Raw genomic sequence first — 22,459 nt, forward strand, 5'->3', positions numbered from 1 at the left:
GCCAAAATCTCCTTTTTGGCCCACAATAAATTCCTTTAAAACAATTTCTCGCCATTATCCTAGATAATGGTCTAACATGAGAAAACCACAATTTTTCCAGAAAAATGGATCACAAAGCCCACATATAAAAGCTCGCCATTTTCCCATAAAATGGCTCACAAATAATCCTTTAATCAAACTCGTCATTTTTCTAGAAAATGGCCCATATCCGAAATCCAAAACCAGTTTCAAATTTAATGCATGCACCATGATCTTCCCTAGGGATCATTCGCACACTTTGGCTCCTATACCACACTGCAGGTAATGACTACACATGTGATATCTAAATGAATGATACCCAATCTCGCGCCCAACGTGTACCTAGATCAGGCCATTCTCTAGTCCCTGCTAGCCAAGGGACCACGAAGTTAACATGACAGCGTTACTATATCGTACGATCCGGTCGTCGCCCAGCGATAATCCAGGGAATGTCACTCAGTATTATCCACTCTGAGTGACCAGAGGAGCTCTACCAAGATATTGTCCCATCCCGGCTTAGGGTCGTTATACACACGCACCCGAAAATTCATTTATGCCTGAAAACTCAGTTCTCACAATTTAACACATGTACATGCATGCACCATGCGATGCAAATGATACAACACAAAATATCCAACAATTCTCAACATCAACAACAAACAAATAACTCATTCCTCAAATCCATCTGACCCCCAACTCCTCGGACTCAGTCCGGAATAACCAACCAGTCACAATATATTGTAAAAGTAATAATATATTTAAATCTAAAATGAAGTTTGAAAAAACATTTACAGTGCTATATAACAATTTTCGAAGGATCAACAAGTTGAAAAGGGCGAAGAAAAAGCAACGTAACAGTGTAAAAACATTGTGGCGTGGGTTACAAAATACCCACTTTTGAATGAGGGTGAACCAAGGCTTGTGATTAATAGGGAATAGCTTAGAAGTGTTTATGAAGCTAGTGGAAGTGAGGGTTGGCCATGAGTGGCGGCGAAAATGGTCGTAGAAGGCCAAGAATCTCAAAACGGAAAGTGTGGTCATGGGGACTGCTACGACGACGAATCGGAGCTGAAAATGGGTGGTTTAGGACGGCAATAGGTCGGTGATTGTGGCCAGAGGTGGAACGACAACAGTGCTGGAGGGAAAAGACGTTGTGGCTTAGAAGAGCTCATGGCGGTTAATGGTGATTTGGATGGAGGTGCAATTAGGTGGGGATGATCATCGGTCGGAGGGGAAGTAATCTGGGTGGGTGGTGAGATGCATGGTGCTGGTAAACGGCGGCAGAAGTAAAACGACGAAAATGGAGGGGGGAGAGAGAGAGAGAGAGAGAGAGAGAGAGAGAGAGAGAGAGAGAGAGAGAGAGACGTGCGCATGGGAAGAAAAAATCGGAGGAAAAAGAGAAGAAAAAGAAAGAAAAAGAGAGAAGAAAGAGGGGAGAAAAAAAAAGATGGAGAAAAGAAATGAGGTCCAGTCCTCACCTCTGGAGTCCAGAAACTGATCCAACGAAAGCAACTTTAAAAGCTATAAAACGAATAAAATAATTTAAACACTAGATCTAGATAAAATATAATAAATAACTAGTAAAAACTAATTACTAAATTTTAAATCTGAAAATAAACTAAAATAAATTAAATAGCAAATTAAACTTAAAACAATAATTAATATTAAGAAAGCTCTACAAAATAATTTTCACAGCTAAATAAGTTCAATTAAAATACGATAATTTAAAATAAAAGAACTGCTATTTTAATTAAATTAAAATATTCCTTTAATAAAAACACAAGTTAAAAAGGGGGATCACATATGAACTGGTACATTTCTTAAGGCAAAAGAGAGGTGCAAAGTAAGAATTCATGTATTTGAAACTTGACATGAGTAAGGCTTATGACCATGTGAAGTGGAATTTTCTAGAACGGGTGATGAAGAGAATGGGTTTTGAGGCTAGATGAATTCAGTTGATAATGTTGTGTGTAAAGACTGTCATTTTTAATTTTGGTGAATGGAGAGCCTAAAGGCCCTGTGTATCCAACTAGAGGTTTGAGGCAAGGGGATTCCATCTCTCCTTACTTGTTCCTATTATGTACTGAAGGCCTTATAGTACTTTTGAAGGAAACAATAGTTTATAAACAAATGGATGGGATACAAATATGTAAAAGAACACCCAAGATTAACTACATTCTATTTGCATATGACATTGTTCATTTTTGCAGGACAACTTTGTAGACCAATTTAAATATTCAATACTTGCTAGAAATTTATGAACAAGCCTCTAGACAGAAGGTGAATTGTGAGAAGACTTATATGGTGTTTAGCAGAAAAGTACCACATAGTCTACAAGAAGTGATCATGGCTTTCTGAGGAGTCCAACATCACCAACAATATGAGAAACATTTAGGTCTCCCTCCTATGGTTGGTAAAGAAAAGAAAAATGCCTTTTTAGATTTGAAGCATAAAGTGTGGACTAAGTTCAAGGGATGGAAGGAAAAACTGCTTTCTCAAGGAGGTAGGGAAGTTTTGATTAAAACTGTTGCTTTATCAATTCCAACTTATACCATGAGTTGCTTTAAATTGCCTGTTACATTATGCACTAAACTATAAAATCTTATGGCCAAGTTTCGGTGAGGGAAGAAGAAAGATGAAAACAACATAAGATGGGTGAGCTAGAAGAATATGTGTGAAACAAAAGCCAATGTTGGGATGGGATTTAAGGATTTGCAGCTTTTCAACTAAGCTTTACTAGCCAAGCCAGGGTGGAGAATTTTGAAAGAAGAAAATACTTTACTTCATCAAGTGTTCAAGGCCAATTACTGCCCAGATACAAGCTTTAAAGGGGCTAAATTAGGGTATGCACCATCATATGTTTGGAGGGGGATATGGGAGACAAAATAGAAGCTGCTGCATGGATGTAGATGGAGGATGGGGGATGGGCAGTCAATAAATATTTGGATTGAGTTTTAGTTACCAAATCATAAATTGGTGCCACCTCAGCCAAATACACATGCTGACCACAAAAGGGAGCTGGTGGCAAGTCTAATTGATGCTAACACTAAATGGTGGAATGTAGAGAAAGTTAAAACAATTATTCCTCCTCGAGAAGTAGCAAAAGTGTTAAAGATAATGCTAAGTTCAAAGAACAAACCTGATTGCCTTATTTGAGAGCATGAGAAGTATGGACAATTTAGTGTAAGGAGTGCATATAGATTTTTTAAAACTCCTGGTCCATCTGGATAGGTGGGTGAATGTTCTAATGTTGAGGAACAAAAATAGATATGGAAGAAGATTTAGAAGTTGAAAATCCCCAACAGAATCAAATTATTTGCTTAGAGGGCTAACAAGGAGGGGCTACCAACAAAGAAGAATTTAAGGACTAAAAAGGTGATTATGGAGGCCTCGTGTCAATGGTGTAATGAGAAAGAATAAGATTTTAGTCATGCTCTTTTATTATGTCCTTCAATTAGAGAGTGCTGAAAGAAATATTTTCATAACTTGTTAGTTGCTGAAAAACAAGTAGACTTTCTGCAGACAATAAGAAAAGTGCAATAGATGGGGATTCATGGTGAGCTTGAAAACTTTTTCTTCATAGCAGGGGGTATGTGGTATAGAAGGAACAAGAATATGTATGCAAATCAAGTCCTTAGTCCTAAGCAGACAATTGGATATGTTTTATCTATGTCTATGGAGTACAGGGCAGTGCATGATCTTTCTAAGCAGAACATACAAGCAATATGTAGGTGGCTTCCACCTCCTAATGGATTTGTTAAATCAAATGTGGATGGAGCTATTTTTGCAAATCAATGTAGTGCTGGGGTGGGAATCATCCTAAGGAATGAAAAGAGAGAGGTTGTTCAATCGGCTAGTAACAAAGAAAGGGAGGTAAATGACCCTTTAGAAATTGAATTGCTAGCAATGGTAAGAGGTCTTCAGATTTGTATCCCTTTGGGCTTACAAGAGCTGTTCATAGAGAGTGACTTGCTGATCTTAGTGAATGAAGTTCTTGTTGAAGGGATTCTATAGAACTGTTAGGCAACCTAGTGTATGAAGTTAAGAGATTGATGAAGTATTTTCCAAAGTGTTCTATAGAGTATACTGGACGTATGGCTAATGAAGCAGCTCACAAATTGGCAAGATATGCATGGCATCTTCAAGACTTAGTGATGTGGTGGAATTCTTTTCCTGTATGCATCGCTCAAACTATTTGGGCTGAGTCTTTGATGTAATGATGGTTGTTTCTTTGAATAAGATTTTTGATTTATTATGGAAAAATAAAAAAAAGGTATAAGTAAAGGAAAGCAATAAAGTGGGAATCAATTTTCACAACTGCTGGAGAATCAGTATGAAAAGGACTGTCGTGCTAGCTGGTTCCGCCATAGTGATCTAGTCATAATGAACATATTTACAATAACCCATAATAACCTTATTTAGGATTTGTGTCCAGCATCCTTCGCGTTTTCCAAGTATGCTACGTCCAAGATGGAACACATCTATGCTTGATTCCCAATACCCCTCAAGGACTCCAAAGTTATTGGACAACCACTTCTCAGTCTAGGAATAGGTGATTTCTTTTCCAAGCAAGTATCTTGATCATCAATAGTCCACCTGCACAAATAATGTAACAAAACAGGATGAAATCTTGGGTCTTTTTTTTGCTAGATAGGATGAAATCTTGGATAGGTTAAACTCACTTGTATCCACTAGTCAACCTGTGTAGAAATACCAACATTGTCACCTTTGCCATGTTCATTCCTATGCAGGTTGTTGGTCCTGATCCAAAAGGTAAAAAACTGTATGGTTTTTGCATTTCCTGCATGGATAAATAAGGCTTGGTTACTTTAAATCTTACACCTAAAGGTCATTTATCTAGTGTTTATACCAGAAAGTTAAGGAATGAGCAGGAACTGGGTATAGAGCTAATTACATCAAATCTAGAAGGATTGAATTGCATGGGATCCTTGAAGAGATCTGGGTCAGAGTGTATACAAGTTGCATCAATGTTCACATGCCATCCTTTCTTTATCTCAAAACCTGCAATAATTCATGCATAATTGATGAAAAGGCGTTTCCATTGAGGCAAAAATTATGACTCAGAAGAAGCTATTTATGAACCCAAAATGAGTTTTTCAGTAGTTTTAAGGCAAGAAGCGTAAATAAATATTGATCCAGATCAATATCTGTGTAGGACCTTTAGCATAATCAAAACAAAGGAGAAACTAGCCTTCTATTGTGCAGTCATCAAGTGCCACGCGGGGAAACCACAACAAGACATTTGACATTCTTAATGTTTCTTTGACAACCTGTAAAGTGCATGAACTAAATATCAAGACCTTTCCACGAAGGAAGTCCATTTTAGTATCAATTTTTGAATTATATAAAGAATGAAAAGTAAAAGCCTTTCATCTAATTTATATGTTCTTTGCATAATCGAAACGGAAGCAGCATAACTTGCAAGACTTTTCATCAACAAAGAACAAAGTCAATTAGATATAATAACCTTTGAACCATAAGAAATGCTGTTGAGATCTTCAAGACTGAGTAAGGCTCCTTCAAGCCTATTTCTAGATATTGACAATTGTTCTTCCTGCAAGTTCACATGTGAAATTCCCAACGTACCCCTGTAAAACCACAAAATTGTTTACCAATTTCTTTGAGCAAATAAGTTAGATCTCAATTATCAAGATTATGAAACGAATCAAATACTTTAAAATAAATAATCAAACTTTCAAGACACAACGATTGGTTATGAAGGGAAACCCTTTAAGGAACTCTTTAAAGGTAAAATCTTACGGGACAGCCAAACCCAAAAAAGTCAATCTTATTATTTGAAGAACAATTACAAGTAATAATCAATTACAAAACCTTTGCAATTCGACTCTCTCACTTGTCTAGACAACGAGCCATTTGTCTTCTACTGCAGTAGCAGCCAGAACCTCTGGCGATCTTCAAATGTTGACTTCTCTTCTGAAACTCTAGAGGCTGAAATCCAATCGATGTTCCTTTACACTCAAAGTATGATCATACTCAAGAAGATATGAAAAACCACATGAAAATTCTCAAGTGAATTTTCTCTCATAAATGTTCAGAATATCCTCTCTGAAATTCGTGGCTAAAAGTGCTTGAAAAGATACAAAACCGAATCCCTTTAAATAGAAAGTCTGGAAAGAGTTCTAGTCGCAGTAGGACTCTGCTGATGGTTAGCAACAGATGCGAAAATGTGTTCTGACGGACTGCTAACATTTCGCGATAATATCTTCTGTTATTGACTAAACTCTGTTCAACTTTCTTCTTGATAAATACCAATCTTCCAGAACTCGATTTTAACCTTAAATATTTATCTAAACAACATCTAAGACTTATAGATAGACTCAATATTGTTTACATACAAATCAATACTTATTTTACATTCATCCAAATTTAATCAAATAATGATAAGATAAATCTTATCCTTAATCCAAATTTAATCAAATAATGATAAGATAAACCTTATTATTTAGTCATCTAATCCTAACCAATTTTTGTCTTTACAATCTCCCCCTTTGGCGGATTGGTGACAAAACTAACTTAATGAATGTCTTGCATATATAATCTTCCCTTTGACGGATCGGTCACAAAACCAACTTGATGAATGTAGTGTGTACCAAAGACAAAAACTACCAGCAGACCAAGATCTCGTAAAAAATATCTTAATACAGAAATGATAAGAAATGACATAGAACATTCTTTGAAGCTAGTATCAATAATAATAAAAAATTAGATGTAATGTAAACCTACAAAACGAAAGTGTTCTAGTCGTCATCAATAACCATGTTCAATACTTAGTTCTCTCCCTCAATATTCTGCTGCTCCCCCTGAAGTATATAGTTCTCCCCCTCAATATTTTGTTGCTCCCCTTTTTTATTTTCAGTAAATTCATTAAACTCTCACTAAATTTCACAATATCAAAATATTCCAATTTGCTCTTCCAATACTCCCCCTTTTGGTCACTAATCTGACGAGACACAAAATAGAATAAATATCACTTATTCCCGCCTTTCAGTAAGTATTCCCGCATGTCACGCGGGTGACCCGGGTTTGATCCCCGGCAACGGCGCCAAAAACTTGACTCACTCAAAAATGAGTAGCACTAATGCTATCCCAAGTGCAGGAGGATGTCGTGTAATAATTAGGAATAAATTCCTATATCGTCTCCTCAGGAAAAGTTGCTTAAAATTAAACTCGTTGAAAAAAATGTGAAAAGCTTCACAAAGAGAAAATAAAATGATGGTATGTGCAATGGATGGAAAAGGGTACTAGTCATGGACTAGATTCATGTTTTTAGATTTTGATTGTTGGATTGAAATGTAAAGGACTAATAAATTAAACTCAGAAATTAATAAAATTAAATTAAGAATTAAACTAAATTAGAAAGTAATTGACAAAACATGAACTGAAAATTGAAAATGCCCAAAACCAAGATTCTAGAATTCATCTTTGTAATTAAATCACAAATTCTCAAAATAACACATAACAATTGTAATCACTATTAAATGAAAACTTAAGGAAGTGAGAAAAATAAATAACACAAAATAAGTAAACAGAAAATAAATTAACCAAACTTCTAAGTAAAAAAATATCTCAAAAGTATTCTATAAACTTTAAACTGAAGTTAAATAAAAATAGAAAACGAAAAGTCTAAACGAAAACTTCCTTTCATTATTCAATTGAAATTCAAAACAAAAAGGAAACAACTTCTCACGTATCACTCTTGAAAATTAATCTCTAAACCTTTAATAATAACTCTAGAATAATTTCTCTACTCCCCACGTATGATGTTCAGAAAAATCAAAAACAAAAACAAAAACTTAAAACCAAACATTTCTTGCAATAAATTAAGGTAACACAATTAATGAGAACTTCTAAAACAATTCTTTTTGTTTCATGAAACAAACTAGCAATTTGATTAAAACTTCTAAAACAATTTTTTTTTGTTGCATGAAACAAAATAGTAATGAAACAACTAGCACACTTAATATTAAGGTATTACTCTTAATGAAATAAAATTCTAGAACAAATCTTAATACACTTAATAAAAATGCTAAAATAACAAAGCTTTGAAGCCAAAAGGAAAAACAAAAATCCAAATACAAGAAAGAGCCAACTCTTTCAAGAACATAACAAAGAAATAACAAAAGTAGAAAATTATAAAATGTAAGTTGTAGTTGTGTGTTGTAAGTTGAATTTTTGTTGAGTTCGGACTGCATCCTTTTATAGCCGAACATCTTGGCTAGTTGCATCTCACATTCATACTTCATTTGCATTCACACTCAATTGCATTCACACCTCAATTGCATTCACACTTAATTGCATTCACACCTTAATTCGGCTACCTCTTGCATTCAATCTTTTATTGCCGCCTCTTGCATTCAATCTTTTCCTCAATTTAAACCAAGCAACCAAGTCCAACACGGTATGTATACAGAAAATTCAGCACATCATTCACACTTCACGCCTAACTTGTTGAAAATTCATACACGGTTCTTCTTTGCCTCAAGTTGGTGCTGCCCTTCCTCCAATCAAATTAACTAGCCGACTTCTCCTATCTCTTTTCTTCAATCTGTTTTTTTATTTATTTTTTATTTTTATTTTTTTTAATTTCAGCACACAACACTCACCTACTTTAAGAATAATTCCAGCCAATTGCTTTCAACCCCTAGAAAAAGCATGCACCGACTGCTTATTACTTCCAGAAAAATAATCTGCACCGATACAACACAAGCACCCACCGATTGCCTCCTTCTATCACAGCACAACACATCTCCCTTCTTCAATCTAATTCAGTTCCAGAAATGCATCGACTCACTCCTTTTTAATTCCAGCACACAACTCTCTCTAATCATGCACTGACCAACTCTCTCTATGTCTCTACTCACCAGAATAAAGTCAGCACCAATAAAATCCTTCAAATCGACTATCACTCCTGCTAGAGAAATTAATCCAGCCGACTAAACTCCAATCCGTCACATGTTCTCTTTCTATCTTCCTTCATTTCGGCTCTTGTCCAATTTAATGAAAAGGAAGCAGCCTTTTATGACTTTTTCAATGTCAAATTTGGTGGAGACAATTGGTGGACAGCAGCAGCCTTCTTCTTCCTTCATTTTGGTGGAAAGCAACAGCCTTTGATGACTTCTTCTATGTTAATTTCAGTGGACAGCAGCAGCCTTCTTCTTCCAATCCATCACATGTTCCTCACCTTAATTTAGCTGCACCAACCGATGTAAGTTAAGCCAAACAAGCAGCCTTCCAATTAATGTATAATTTAGGTGGGTTGGAAATGAGTTGGTGGATTTATTTGAGTGTGAAAAGGGCATCCGTGAGTTTTGAGGGAAATGAGGAATGGGTTGGACGACAAGTGGGGGCTAGGCTTTGGAAGTTTGGTGGCTTGTTGGAGGGCAATTGTGGGTCATGGTTTAAGTGAGCATGATGTGGGGTGATTGGTGTGGCCGTGTATGAGGTTAGATGTAGTTGGGAGTGTTTGAATGGTGGGAAAGCTCAAGACAAAGTATGAACAAGGCATGAACATAATGAACCATGGTATGCACGAAAAATGGAGATGGAGATTAAAAAAAAGAAAACACTTAACAACAAAATAACACAAATGAAAAATTAGCTTGAGCAATTTCCATTCAAAGATGGCAAGAAGTGCTTCTATTTTTTGAGGTTCATGGATTGAACCCAAAAGATAGAAAGATAGCTCAAGAAACTTTATGAACATGAAGAACAGGAAAAACAATGGCACAAACGCAAATGATAATAGAAAGCAAGAAAAATTATGGACTAGAATGCAAAGTAATCAATAGTTGGTAGAATTCAAGCAGAAATTCATGCTTTTAATCAATTAAAATCACAACTTTGATTTATCCTTATTAATCATTTTTCCATTTAAAACTAATAATAATATTATGATGAATTTAAAATACATTGGTTTTAAATAGCTAAAATATGCAATATTTCAGCTCAATCAGTCGGCACATGTATGAGACACAAGAAAGAAAAAACATAAGGCACATAAGTGTCGTGTGCTTAGGCACGTGCTCGAGGAAAAAGAGTCCCATTGGGACTACTGCAACACCATCATAAGAGACCAAAAACACAGATTTAGGCTCATATCTCAAACAAACCAAACAAAAAACTTTATATTTTTATTTTTGTATTTATTTTATAGAAACCAAAATAAAAAGAGATTAGAAAAAATAAAAATAACAAAAAATGATTTTTTTTTATATATATTTAAATATATGAAAAAGCAATAGGGCAAGTAACATGCCTAAATGCATCTTAGTTCAAACATAGTGTAACTCACAAAACAAATTCAATAAAGTACATCCTTTTATTTGCAACAATCACTATGGATGTTCACTCCTCATAAGATCATCAATGTCAAAGTTCATGTGAGTGTGTGAATGAGCAAACTTATATAAGGTAGTAACTCTTTATTTTATTTTATTTTTCTCAATATATTTTTATAATATTATCCATGAGTTTTTTTTTTTTTAGATGCTCCCAAGAGATTGTCACTTACCTCAAAAGTCAAACTTTATGCTAGGGCCTAGATACATGAGCATCTCCTCCAAACATTAGTTTGCACAATCCTTTTTTTATGTCCATTTTTGTTGCTCGTATTTTTCCATAATGATTAGAGCAACGATTCTTTCTATAAGGACTTAAGGAGATAGATCTGTGTAGAGTGTTTGTCTTTTTCCGCAATGAATTAACACCGACTTTTTCTATATGGATCAACTCTTTGTGTTTGGCAAGAGGAGAGCTCTTTATTGATGTACTAGGTTCAACTAGTATTAGTTAATTCAAGGTATGAACTCTCTCTTTGAAGAGCATCTCATTAAATGATGTGAACTTTAATTATAAAAGGCATATATATAAGTTTTTCATTGTGCATCGAAAATAAACTTTGCCAAGATAATATATAGGGTTAGTATGCACAAGTGAATCGCACAAAATAGAAAGATGGATAGGTTTAGGAATTTATTATGTGAGAACACAAATGCTCAAACTTTGACATATCAAGTATGCACTTTCCTTAAAGAAAAGTTTTGAACCAAACCAGAATTTTTTTTTATATTATATTTTTCTTATTTAAAATTGAAAAACAGAAACATAAAACAAAATAGAAAAATAAAATGCATGTCCTAGGCTAATGCAATAATATAAAGGATGCAAGAACATGCAAGTAGTCCTATCCATTAATGTGACATGACATCTTCTTTGTTTTAAATTTTGGCCTATTTTTTTTTATCAACATCACTTTGTATGATATTTTCTTTATTTTGAAAGCAAAAATCTGCTATTTCACCAATTTTGAGACTTAAAAAATTGATTTGTTGACTCATATCACAAACTTGATTCTCTAGACTATTTCCTTTCCTTTTTGAATTTCTTTCACATCCATTTTTCTTTACTTTATTCAAGTTAAAACAATTTGGTCTTATATGACCAACAACACCACAATAATGACAAATAGGAATAAACTTACCTTTGGACTTACCTTAGTTGGGCTTATTTATCATTGATCTATCATGTGAGGCTCTTAGAACATGAGTTGTAGAAATGGCCTTCTTTAGAGTTTCCTCATCTTGACATCCTTTTAACAAAAAGGATATCTTTTGATGAGGTGGCAGTGGATGATGAGTCTTTAAGTTCCATACCTTGGGAAGTCATATACCCCAAACCCGTGCGATCACAACTAGATTTTTGAAAACTTAACATATCTTCTAGTTTCTGTGTTGCTGTTTTTTCTTGAACCTTTTCCAATTCATTTTCTAATGCAAATTTTTTGATCTCTTAATCTTGCTATTTCAATATTAGAAATTTTGAATGCATCAGAAAAATTATTTTTCTCACTTTCCATATTAATGAATTTCTTGTACAGCTTCTTGTTGAGTTTCTTTAATTTGATCACTTCTTTACGCACATTATTGTAAGATTCTTGTAAACTCAACTCATGATTATTCACAACTAGAGCAACCTTCGAATCACTATTGTCATCATCACTTTCAGATTCTGTTAGCTCAATATCAGAAAAATCATTAACAATAGTAGAAAAAGCCACAAAAGTATTGTCATAATTAGATGATAAACTTGAAGTTTCAGATTCTAAACTATCACTAAGTGTGATATTCAATACTTTTCCTTTACTTTTCTTGAAATTTGGACATTTAATTCTTATATGACCATAACCGGAACATTTATGACACTTTACTTTATCGGATTTTTCTTTATTCCATTTTTCAAAATAATTTTTCTTTGCAAAAAATTCTTTACCTCTTTTTTTCTTTCCATTATACTTTTTATTAAACATGAATTTTCTGAACTTTCTTACTATGAGATCTATATCCTCATTGTTAAGATTTTCTTCATCAGAAAAATCATCTTGATTTTCTTTTATAGTTTTTAAGGTAATAGACTTACATTTTCTTGCTTGAGGAAGCGAAGATTCATATGTTTATAAAGAACCTACCAATTTTTCTACCCTTATTGCATCAAGATCTTTACTTTTTTCAATAGCGGTAACTTTGGGTCGAAATTTTTCAGGTAAAAACCTTAGAATTTTCCTCACGATCTTTGAATCCTCCACCTTCTTGCCGAGATTAAACCTAGAATTTACAATATCAGTCAGTTTAGCATAAAAATCATTAAAATTTTCGTCTTCCAACATTTTAATCTTTTCAAATTTTGAGGTTAGCATTTGCAATTTTGAATTTTTTACTATTCTTGTGCCTTCATGTGTAACCTCTAAAATATCCCAAGATTTTTTAGCAATCTCACACATGGAGATTCTTTCAAATTCTTCAGAGGATACCGCCATGAAAATAGCGTTAAGTCCTTTGCTATTCAAATTGCAATTGCTAATTTCATCTTTTGTCCAAGCATCTATAGATGTCTTGGGTTTAGTCCATTCTCGTTCAATCGAATGCCATACACGTCCATCTAAAGACTTGAGAAAAGCCCTCATACAAACTTTCCAATAAGTATAGTTTTCTCCATCGAAGTATGATGGAACGTATAATGACGTCGACATGATCTACAAGGGCACGGATCACACTCGAATGAGTGAACCACGCTCTAATGCCAATTGAAATTTCCAACGTACCCCTGTAAAACTCCGAAATTGTCTACCAATTTCTTTGAACAAGTAAGTTAGATCTCAATTATCAAGATTATGAAATGAATCAAATACTTTAAAATAAATAATCAAACTTGCGAGACACAACAATTGGTTATAAAGGGAAACCCTTTAAAGAACTCTTTAAAGGTAAAACCCTATGGGGCAGCCAAACCCAGGAAAGTCAATCTTATTATTTGAAGAACAATTATAAGCAATAATCAATTACAAAACCTTTGCAATTCGACTCTTTTACTTGCCTAGACAAACGAGCCGTTTGTCTTCTACTGCAGTAGCAGCCAGAACCTCCGGCGATCTTCAAATATTGACTTCCCTTCTGAAACTCTAGAGGCTGAAATCCAATCGATGTTCCTTCACACTCAAAGTATGATCATACTCAAGAAGATATGAAAAACCACATGAAAATTCTCAAGTGAATTTTCTCTCATAAATGCTCAGAATATTCTCTCTGAAATTCGTGGCTCAAAGTGCTTGAAAAGATACAAAATCGAATCCCTTTAAATAGAAAGTCTAGAAAGAGTTCTAATCGCAGTAGGAATCTGCTGACGGTTAGCAATAGACGCGAAAACGTGTTCCGACGGACTGCTAACATTTCGCGATAATATCTTCTGTTATTGATTAAACTCTGTTCAGCTTTCTTCTTAATAAATACCAATCTTCCAGAACTCGATTTTAACTTTAAAGATTTATCTAAACAACATCTAAGACTTCTAAATAGACTCAATATTGTTTAGATACAAATCAATACTTATTTTACATTCATCCAAATTTAATCAAATAATGATAAGATAAACCTTATCATTTAGTCATCTAATCCTAGCCAATTTTTGCCTTTACAACATGAATATTAATTATATTCCTAAGATGAATATTCTTCTTAAAATTAAGGCGCAAAAGAGAACCCTTCTTTGAACCACACCCTGAACTCTATTTTGGCTCAAAAATCAGTAATTCTCACTCACCATGGGCCTTTCCTGGACTGCTCTGTTCTCATCCAGAAACTTGACAGCCCACATCATTGCAGCTGCAGTGCTCCTCTGCCCTCCAAGTAGCAAAGACAAGAGGTTGTCCATGATTTCTTGGTCGTCTAGCTTTTCATTGGGAGTGTATGAGTCTCTGTGTAACATTGACTGCAAGAAATCTTCTGAAGACTCACTCCCACCCCGTCGCCTTTAAATTAGCACTCTAAATATTTCCATGAGCCTTTTACGTGCCTGCTTTGATAATGTCTGTTAGTGTAACATATTAAAAAAGTTATGAATATTAAGATCTATCATCTACCATTGTCTTTTTAATGGATAAGTACACTGTGTACGCTCAAACTACTAACGGTCTTACATTTTTCACAACCTACCATAACTAACACATTTCATCCTACCGAACGATACTTTGTACTCTTCATTAAAAATCTGACTGTCAAGATTATGCAACGTCACCTATTTCGTTCATCTCAATAGTCATAATTGAATTAGGGTGCAAAAATGTCAGTTTTTAGTAGTTTGTGCATATAATGTGCCAATTTCGATTGTTTTAGATGTGAAGTGCAAAACTCCTAATAGTTTGAGGATGCAAGTAAATGATTTACATTTACTTCTGCCATTATCTGGACTTCTAACCAAGATGCAGGGCTTGCATGTCCAAAAGCCAGGCAACTGTACCCTTGTAACCATCTCTAAGGCTGTCAATCTTACCTTGATGCCTTTGTAGTATGGGGTGCCAGGTATCATCAAAGGAAAGGATAACATGGCGTTAGAGACAGAGGTGCAGTCTCTCTCCATATCTCGCAGCAAGGATTCCTCTGTAATACTCATTAGCATGTTGCACATTGCATCAAATGTTAACTGTAAATTAGAAACCGTCAAAAGGTTAGCTTTTAGAGTACATGCGACTGCAATTTTATCGGGCCGTACTTCAATCATTACAAGCTGAAGCACCTACCATGCTATTAATGGTATTAATGAAGAAAAAACAACTGATTCAACACAAAGAATTGTAACCTTACCTTCATGGTGAAGTCAAGCACCACAAAGCTTTTCTGAGCTTCTAAATTCTTCAGCCTTTCACACAGCATTTTGTCAAATTTCTTGACAAACTTGGACATAGAGTTCATGGAGAAAGGATTGGCTAGAAGACGCCTCATCCTTTTGTGGCTCTCAAATGGCACACATAGCAAGCTCTTTTCTCCTACCGCATCTGCCATTGATTTCACAAACCCCCTCTTGAACTGCACAAAATCACTAGTAAATATCGTTTTTGTGCCATCAGTACTTGGAACAAACAGATGGATCTTCCCAAATATCCTTGTCTTGAACCATTTCCCATACCTACATTCAGTACCACATTGTCAACTATATGCAGCATGTAATAATAATATGGATCAAGGTCCCCTCAAGTTGTTGCCTGAGTTTGAGGGCCCCAAATGGAATAGAGATGGACACATCAAGTGGACTCTACTGCATTTATTGAACTTTTAATGTTGTAGGATTCACTTGATGTGTTTATCTCCTTCCAACTTGATACCCTCAAGTTTGAACAACTTGAGGGGATGTCGTATCTACAAAGACCAATTAGGTAGATACCGATATGCTACAGTCACATGCCATTAGAAAGAGAATAGAAGAACCATTACTAATGAGTTCATATGAGCACGATAGATTCTCTCATTGTGATTGGGAACACACAGAATGAATCGTAGTTTTATCTTGAACTACTAATACTGATCATAAACATGGTGGAGAATCACTGACCTCTGTCGTCGGAGTCTAACAAAATCATAGCATCCTCTGGTGCTGTTAGTGGCTGAAAGAAAAGAAATGGTTTCACGCAGAAAAGGCAGCCCCAGCCGGCCAGGGATGCCACCTTTCTCAGTAAAGACTTTTCTCCAAGCTTTCGAGACTTATTCCTACAGAAACCAGTGCGGCAATGATAACACCATAATAGTTCCATACTTGAAAAATTAGCTCTTTCTTAGACAGATCCAGCATTTTTAGCTTTCTTGAACCATTCTCCCACTGGTTGAAGAAAAAGATGCCGAGGTTGTGACATCTGGTCCAAATGGTGCACTTATTTATATAGAAAGATGGCAAAAATAATATCTGGAAGGAGACAGGTTTGCTTTGTTTTAAACATTTAAGAAAATGGGGAGCATCTTATAATTGGGTAAGATTGTTAAACACAAGTCTAAGCAAGATTCCTGTCGGTAATAGACAATCCCGGGTGCCAGTATTGATATTGCCACTCTGGATGTCGTTATTTGAATGACGCAAATACCTACGACTCCTCCAGGCTCCATTCTCTTCTATTTGACTCCTTCCATCGAACATCGGCCTCGTTTAAGAACCTTATGTGCAAATACCTTTTTCTTTTTACTTCATTTTCCCACCTTGGGCAACCGCAAAGGGAATTTGTTCTTGGAATTGCTTATTGGAAACATTGCAATGGTGTATTGATCTCCTCTCTCAACTTCTTAATTTGCTAAGATCATTTAGATCAATTGGCAACACCTTGATTTCTCATTAAGAGAATCAGTGATCGAATTTTCCCTCCCCATGTATAAAAAAAAAGATTTTTTTTTTTTGAAATAGAAACATATTCATTCAGATCAACAATGTTGGCATTCAGCCAACACGAGCAGAAATACATGAAGGGATAGAAACAATATCTATAAGTTCAGTATTAAGAGATGCAGCCTCTTTAGCAAGAGTATGTGCCACCCCATTTGCTTCACGTTTGACATGCCTAATTTTTCACTCAAAGTCATAAAACAAAAGCTTCACTTCAGAGATGAGGCAACTGAAAATTGCAGCAGAGGACTCCCTTTGAGAAACAGCTTGAACTACATTGATAGAATCATCTTCAAAGAGAACCTTTTGCAAACCGAGATCCCTACAGAAGCGAGCTGCTTCCAACAGGCCTCGAGCTTCAGCAGTAGTGGGATTAACACAATAATCAAGTGGTTTCATTATGGAGGCCAGTACTAATCTATGATTATCCCTAACAACCACCCCAACACCAATTCTGATAATAACATCTCTAATAGACACATCCCAATTGCACTTTACCCATTGCTCAGGAGGTAATTCCCACCTGGGAGCACTGGTCTGTGGGGCTTCAGATGGTCTATGTAAGCTCCCCATTGCCTTTGCATAGGCTTTGCTTGCTGTTAGTGCTGTTTGGTAAAGAACTGTAGGAGGTTGGAAACAATCTTCAAAAATAAAAGCATTCCTTCTGAACCATATTGATCGGGCTAAATAGGTGAATAAAATCAAGTCTTGTCCAGATAACCTGGTGGACATTTGGGAAAAAACAGATGCAAAATCTGTAGTAACAATAGAGGCCTTTTCTAGTAGTCGATTTCCCAGCAACCAAACATCCTGAGCAGTAGGACAATCCCAAAGAACATGACCAATAGTCTCCACTTCTGTTTGACAAACTGGACATAAAGCATCTGCAGTCAATTTTCGTTGGAAGAGTTTCAACTTTGTAGGGAGGGCATCAATACAGGCACGCCAAAGAAAAACCTTAACACTAGGAGATATAGTTAAGTGCCAAAGTTTCTGCCATATATGGTTCCATTCGTTGGTTCTTGAGGATTCCCCTTTCTGTTGATTCTGAATCTACATACATAGATGATAGGCACTTCAGATATGAGATGAGATAAGTTGAGATAAGTTAAATAAAATATTATTAAAATATATTATTTTTATATTGGGATTTAAAAAAGTTGTATTGGGATTTGAAAAAGTTAAATTATTTATTTTATTTTGTATGGAGATTTGAAAAAGTTGTAATGATTAAGATGAGATGAGATGAGATGAGATGAGATGAGATGAAAGTTTTGTGAAAACAAACCATAAATCTTCCACTTGATGTACCACACCAAACAAGTTGATCAGAACTCCCTCTAGGATTTACAGGGATTGCCATTATTTGAGATAGGTAATCTCTATTAAAAATGATCACTAAAAGATCTTGTTTCCACCAACCCTCATCTGTATCAATAAGATTTGCAACCATTGCATTAGCAGGCAGAATACTAACTTGAGATTGCACTTTATGAGAGTAAGTATTAGGGAGCCACTTATCATGCCAGATGGAAACCTGTGTACCATCACCAACTCTCCATATAATACCTTCCTTTAGCAATTGAACACCACACCAGACACTTCTCCATAAGAAAGAGGGTCGAGGACCCAAAACAGCTTCTGTAATTGCACTACGAGCAAAATACTTGGCTTTGCAGATCTTTCCAGCTAAAGAGTTAGGTGAGTTCAAAAGCCTCCAAGCTTGTTTAGCCAACAAAACTTTATTAAAATACATCAAATCCCTGAAGCCCAATCCACCACTCTGTTTACCCAGACACAAACAATTCCAATTTTTCCAATGAATCTTGGAACCATTATCAAGGTGGCCCCACCATAAATTAGAGATTAAAGAATTTAACTCTTTGCAGAGAGCTTTTGGCATTAGAAATACACTCATGCAATAAGTTGGTATGGCCTGTAATATTGCTTTAATTAAAATTTCTTTTCCAGCTAAAGACAGGGACTTTGTCTTCCAATCCTCAAGCTTCCTTTTAACTCTATCCACAGTATGCTAAAAAGCCAATCTCTTTCCTTCGCCTATCAATGAAGGGAGGCCCAAATACCTGTCAATATTGCTTGCTGTCTTGAAACCAGTAATCTCCTTTAGATATGCTCTAGTGGAGAAGTTTGTGTTTTTGCTTAAAAATAGGTTAGTTTTATCCCTATTTAACTGCTGTCTAGAAGCTTCTTCATAAAGACCCAGTAGATGGTTTAGTCTAGCCCATTCATACATGTTAGCCTTACAAAATAACAAACAATCATCAGCAAAGAACAAGTGGCTCATCCTTAGAACTCCTCTGGCAATTGGAACACCAGTTAACTGACCATCACTTTGAGCTTTATATAAAAGTGAGCTGAAAGCCTCAGCACAAAGAATAAATAAATAGGGTGACAAGGGGCAGCCCTGGCGTATACCCCTCTGTGGTCTGAAAGTCTCATAAGGAACACCATTCACCATGACAGAGAAAGAAGCAGAGGAAACACAACTCATAAACATATCAACCCATCTTTAAGGGAACGCCAACTTTGTCATTACAGTTGAAATAAACATCCATTCAAGCTTATCATATGCCTTACTCATATCCAACTTCAAAGCCATATATCCTTGTCTACCATAGAGTTGAGTATGCATAGTATAGAGGGTCTCATAAGCAGCAATAATGTTGTCAGTAATTAATCTTTCAGGAACGAAAGCACATTGGTTAGGAGAAATAACATATGGCAAGACCAACTTCATTCTATTAGCCAACACTTTAGTAATAATTTTATAAATCACATTACATAGGCTTATAGGTCTATATTCAGTAACTTTTTTAGGATTGTTGCCTTTGGGAATAAGCACAATATAGGTGTGATTAATCAGACCAATACTCGATCCCCCATTTAGAAAAGATAACACATCACTACAAACAGAATTGCCCACAATATCCCAATGATTTTGGTAGAAACAAGCACCAAAACCATCAGGACCAGGTGCTTTAAGAGGTCCCATTTGAAAAAGAGCTTGTTCAACCTCCTCCCTTGTGAAATCACTCGAAAGTAGGTTAGCCATCTCTGGTGTTATTTGCTCAGAAAGACCAGCAGTACATAAATCAAGATTAGAAGGGCAGGAGGAGGAAAATAACCTTTTAAAAGCACTACCAATATCCTTAGGCTCCGTGAAAACAGTGCCATACTCATCCATAACACTCTTGATTTTATTCCTCCTTCTCCTTTGATTTGCACAAAGATGGTAATACTTTGTATTCTTATCCCCATGTTGTAACCAATGAACCTTTGCTCTCTGCTTCCATTTTAAGTGTAGTCGATGTTGCAAGCCATTAACCTCTTTTTGTAGATCAGAAACTTCCTGAATAGAATTAGCCTGTAAATTCTGCCGCAAAACTTCTAATATTTGAACTTTTGTCTGGAGATCAATGTCAGTAACTGGATCCTTACTTTACTCCATGATTGCAGTGAGGACATGCAACCCTTCAACTTTTGCTTAAGCTAAGAGACAACCCCACAGAAGTAGTTCCATGTGTCCATGCCTGCTGAATAATAGTCCCACATTCCTCAAAAGTAGCCCAAGAAGCTTCATATCTGCATACTGGAGAAGAAAACCTTCGTTGGCAAGCCAAATAAGAAAGACTGAGTAATAAAGGAAGATGGTCAGAAGTAGATGAGGCCAAGACTTGAACATTTCCATTGTCAAACTTGTCACACCATCCTGGGGAAGCTACAACATGATCCAAGCACTCCTTAGTAAAAGTATGATCCCTTCGGTTATTTGCCCATGTGAACTTACCTTTAGAAAAACCCAAATCACAAAGGTGGCAATGAGACAACGTTATTCTAAAAGACTCCATCTGTTGCACACTCCTCCTTGCCCCACCAGCCTTTTCACTTTGGTAGAGAAGCTCATTAAAATCACCCAAACAAAGCCATCTCGAAGGGGATAAACTAGATAAATAGTGAAGCATGTTATACCCTTCCTGCCTTCTAGCCACATCAGGGTGCCCATAAAAACAAGTTAACATCCATTGAGAATTATCACTGTCATCCAAAGTCCATGAATTGATTAACCTTTGTGAATAACAATGAATGTTCAGTTTAATTGAATCCTTCCACAACAGTGCTAGATCCCCACCATGGCCTATACCATCAATAGAAAATAAACACTCAAAAACCAACTGCATTCTTAGTCTGTCCATTCTATATCTTGGTAACTTTGTCTCCATTAGGAAGATAATACTTGGCTTATTTTCCCTAACCAAACAGATAAGTTCATAAACTGATCGAGGGTTGCCAAGCCCTCGACAATTCCAACTTAGAAACCTCATGGCATCCGGAGGGGCTGATCAACAGCCTTTGCCGATCCATGAAAAGGGTGCACTACTAGGGAAATCTTTTGCAATGTCCTTGGGGTCTCCTCCTATTCAATAGATGAACCAACAAGTTGTTTCCTCTTTTTTATTCTACCAGGTTTGGGTGGTATCTTGGTAGGAAGTTTAGCCTTATTCCTCAAAATATTTTTCCATTTGAGAACAGAAAACTCAGGGCTACTTTGTGAACATTGCTCAGTACCATCTTGCAAAGAAACATGGTTGTTAGCAACGGTAGGGAAATTGGCCACCATGCCATGCCCAGATGCCTGACCTTTATCCTTTGAAAGAGAATCCCCTGAATCTTGCAACTGTGAACTGCCACTCCCAGAAACCCTAGTAAGAGAAACATACTGACCAATACCAACATGCTTAATTGGACCTGTAGCCCTCAACCAAGTTCCATATTGCTGAATGACAGAATTTCCTACAGAAGGATCTTTTGGTGTTTTCGAGAAATTCACACTTGAATGGGCAAGCATACCACATTGAAAATAGAATTTAGGCAATCTCTCATACTTAAAGGCAACAATAGTCTGCTTACCTTCCAACAACAAAGTCTTCCCCCTAATTAAAGGTTTGGACAGATCCAATTCAACAAGGCATTTCAGAAATCGACCCCACCCTTTGCCTTGTTCATCCACAATCACATAGTAAACCTTGCCAATACTTTCACCAATTAGTGAACCAACCTCGAAGTTCATACAAGTATAAGGTAAATTATACATGTGGACCCACATGAATGTATGAGAGAAAGAAATCGCATTTGGTGGTGTAAGACCATTAAACCACTTCATGCAAATCAGATTTTGATCAAAAAGCCAAGGCTACCCATCCCATACACGTCCCAGGTAACATAAATCAACAAAATCCAGAATAAACTTGTTCTCCCCCATGTCCACAAAGTTGAGTTTTGAGATAGGCTTCCACACTTTAGTCATAGTAGACTTAAAGGCTTCAAAGTTTATATGTTTGTCAACAATAATCTTCCCAATCAATCTCTATTGCATTTATTACTCATAGTAAAATCATCCATAGTCTCAAAGATTAAGTTGATGGGAAGGAAGATGAAAATTTTATTATTTTTATTATATTCTTTACGGCCTCTCTTACATGTGGGCCAAACTTTCTTAATTAGTATGTCTAATAAATGAAATATTTAATTAAATAGGATAGAGTGTAGAGTTAGGATTTGAACTCAAGACATTTTCAATGATATTATGTGACATCACCCATACTTGCCCCAAAAATTTAGAGTGATGGAAAGAGGGTCCATGACGCTTTTCTCTTCTTGTATTCTTATTTTATTTTTATGAAATATT

The 22,459-nt window shown here is 35.9% G+C and overlaps 1 pseudogene; it reads right to left on the minus strand.

The window, feature by feature from the left end:
- Positions 1 to 4,383: 4,383 nt before the first annotated feature.
- LOC122317188 lies at positions 4,384 to 16,173 on the minus strand (annotated as a pseudogene).
- Between the last annotated feature and the right edge of the window lie 6,286 nt (positions 16,174 to 22,459).

This window comes from Carya illinoinensis, chromosome 7, assembly GCF_018687715.1.
Source record: "Carya illinoinensis cultivar Pawnee chromosome 7, C.illinoinensisPawnee_v1, whole genome shotgun sequence".
Taxonomy (NCBI): domain Eukaryota; kingdom Viridiplantae; phylum Streptophyta; class Magnoliopsida; order Fagales; family Juglandaceae; genus Carya; species Carya illinoinensis.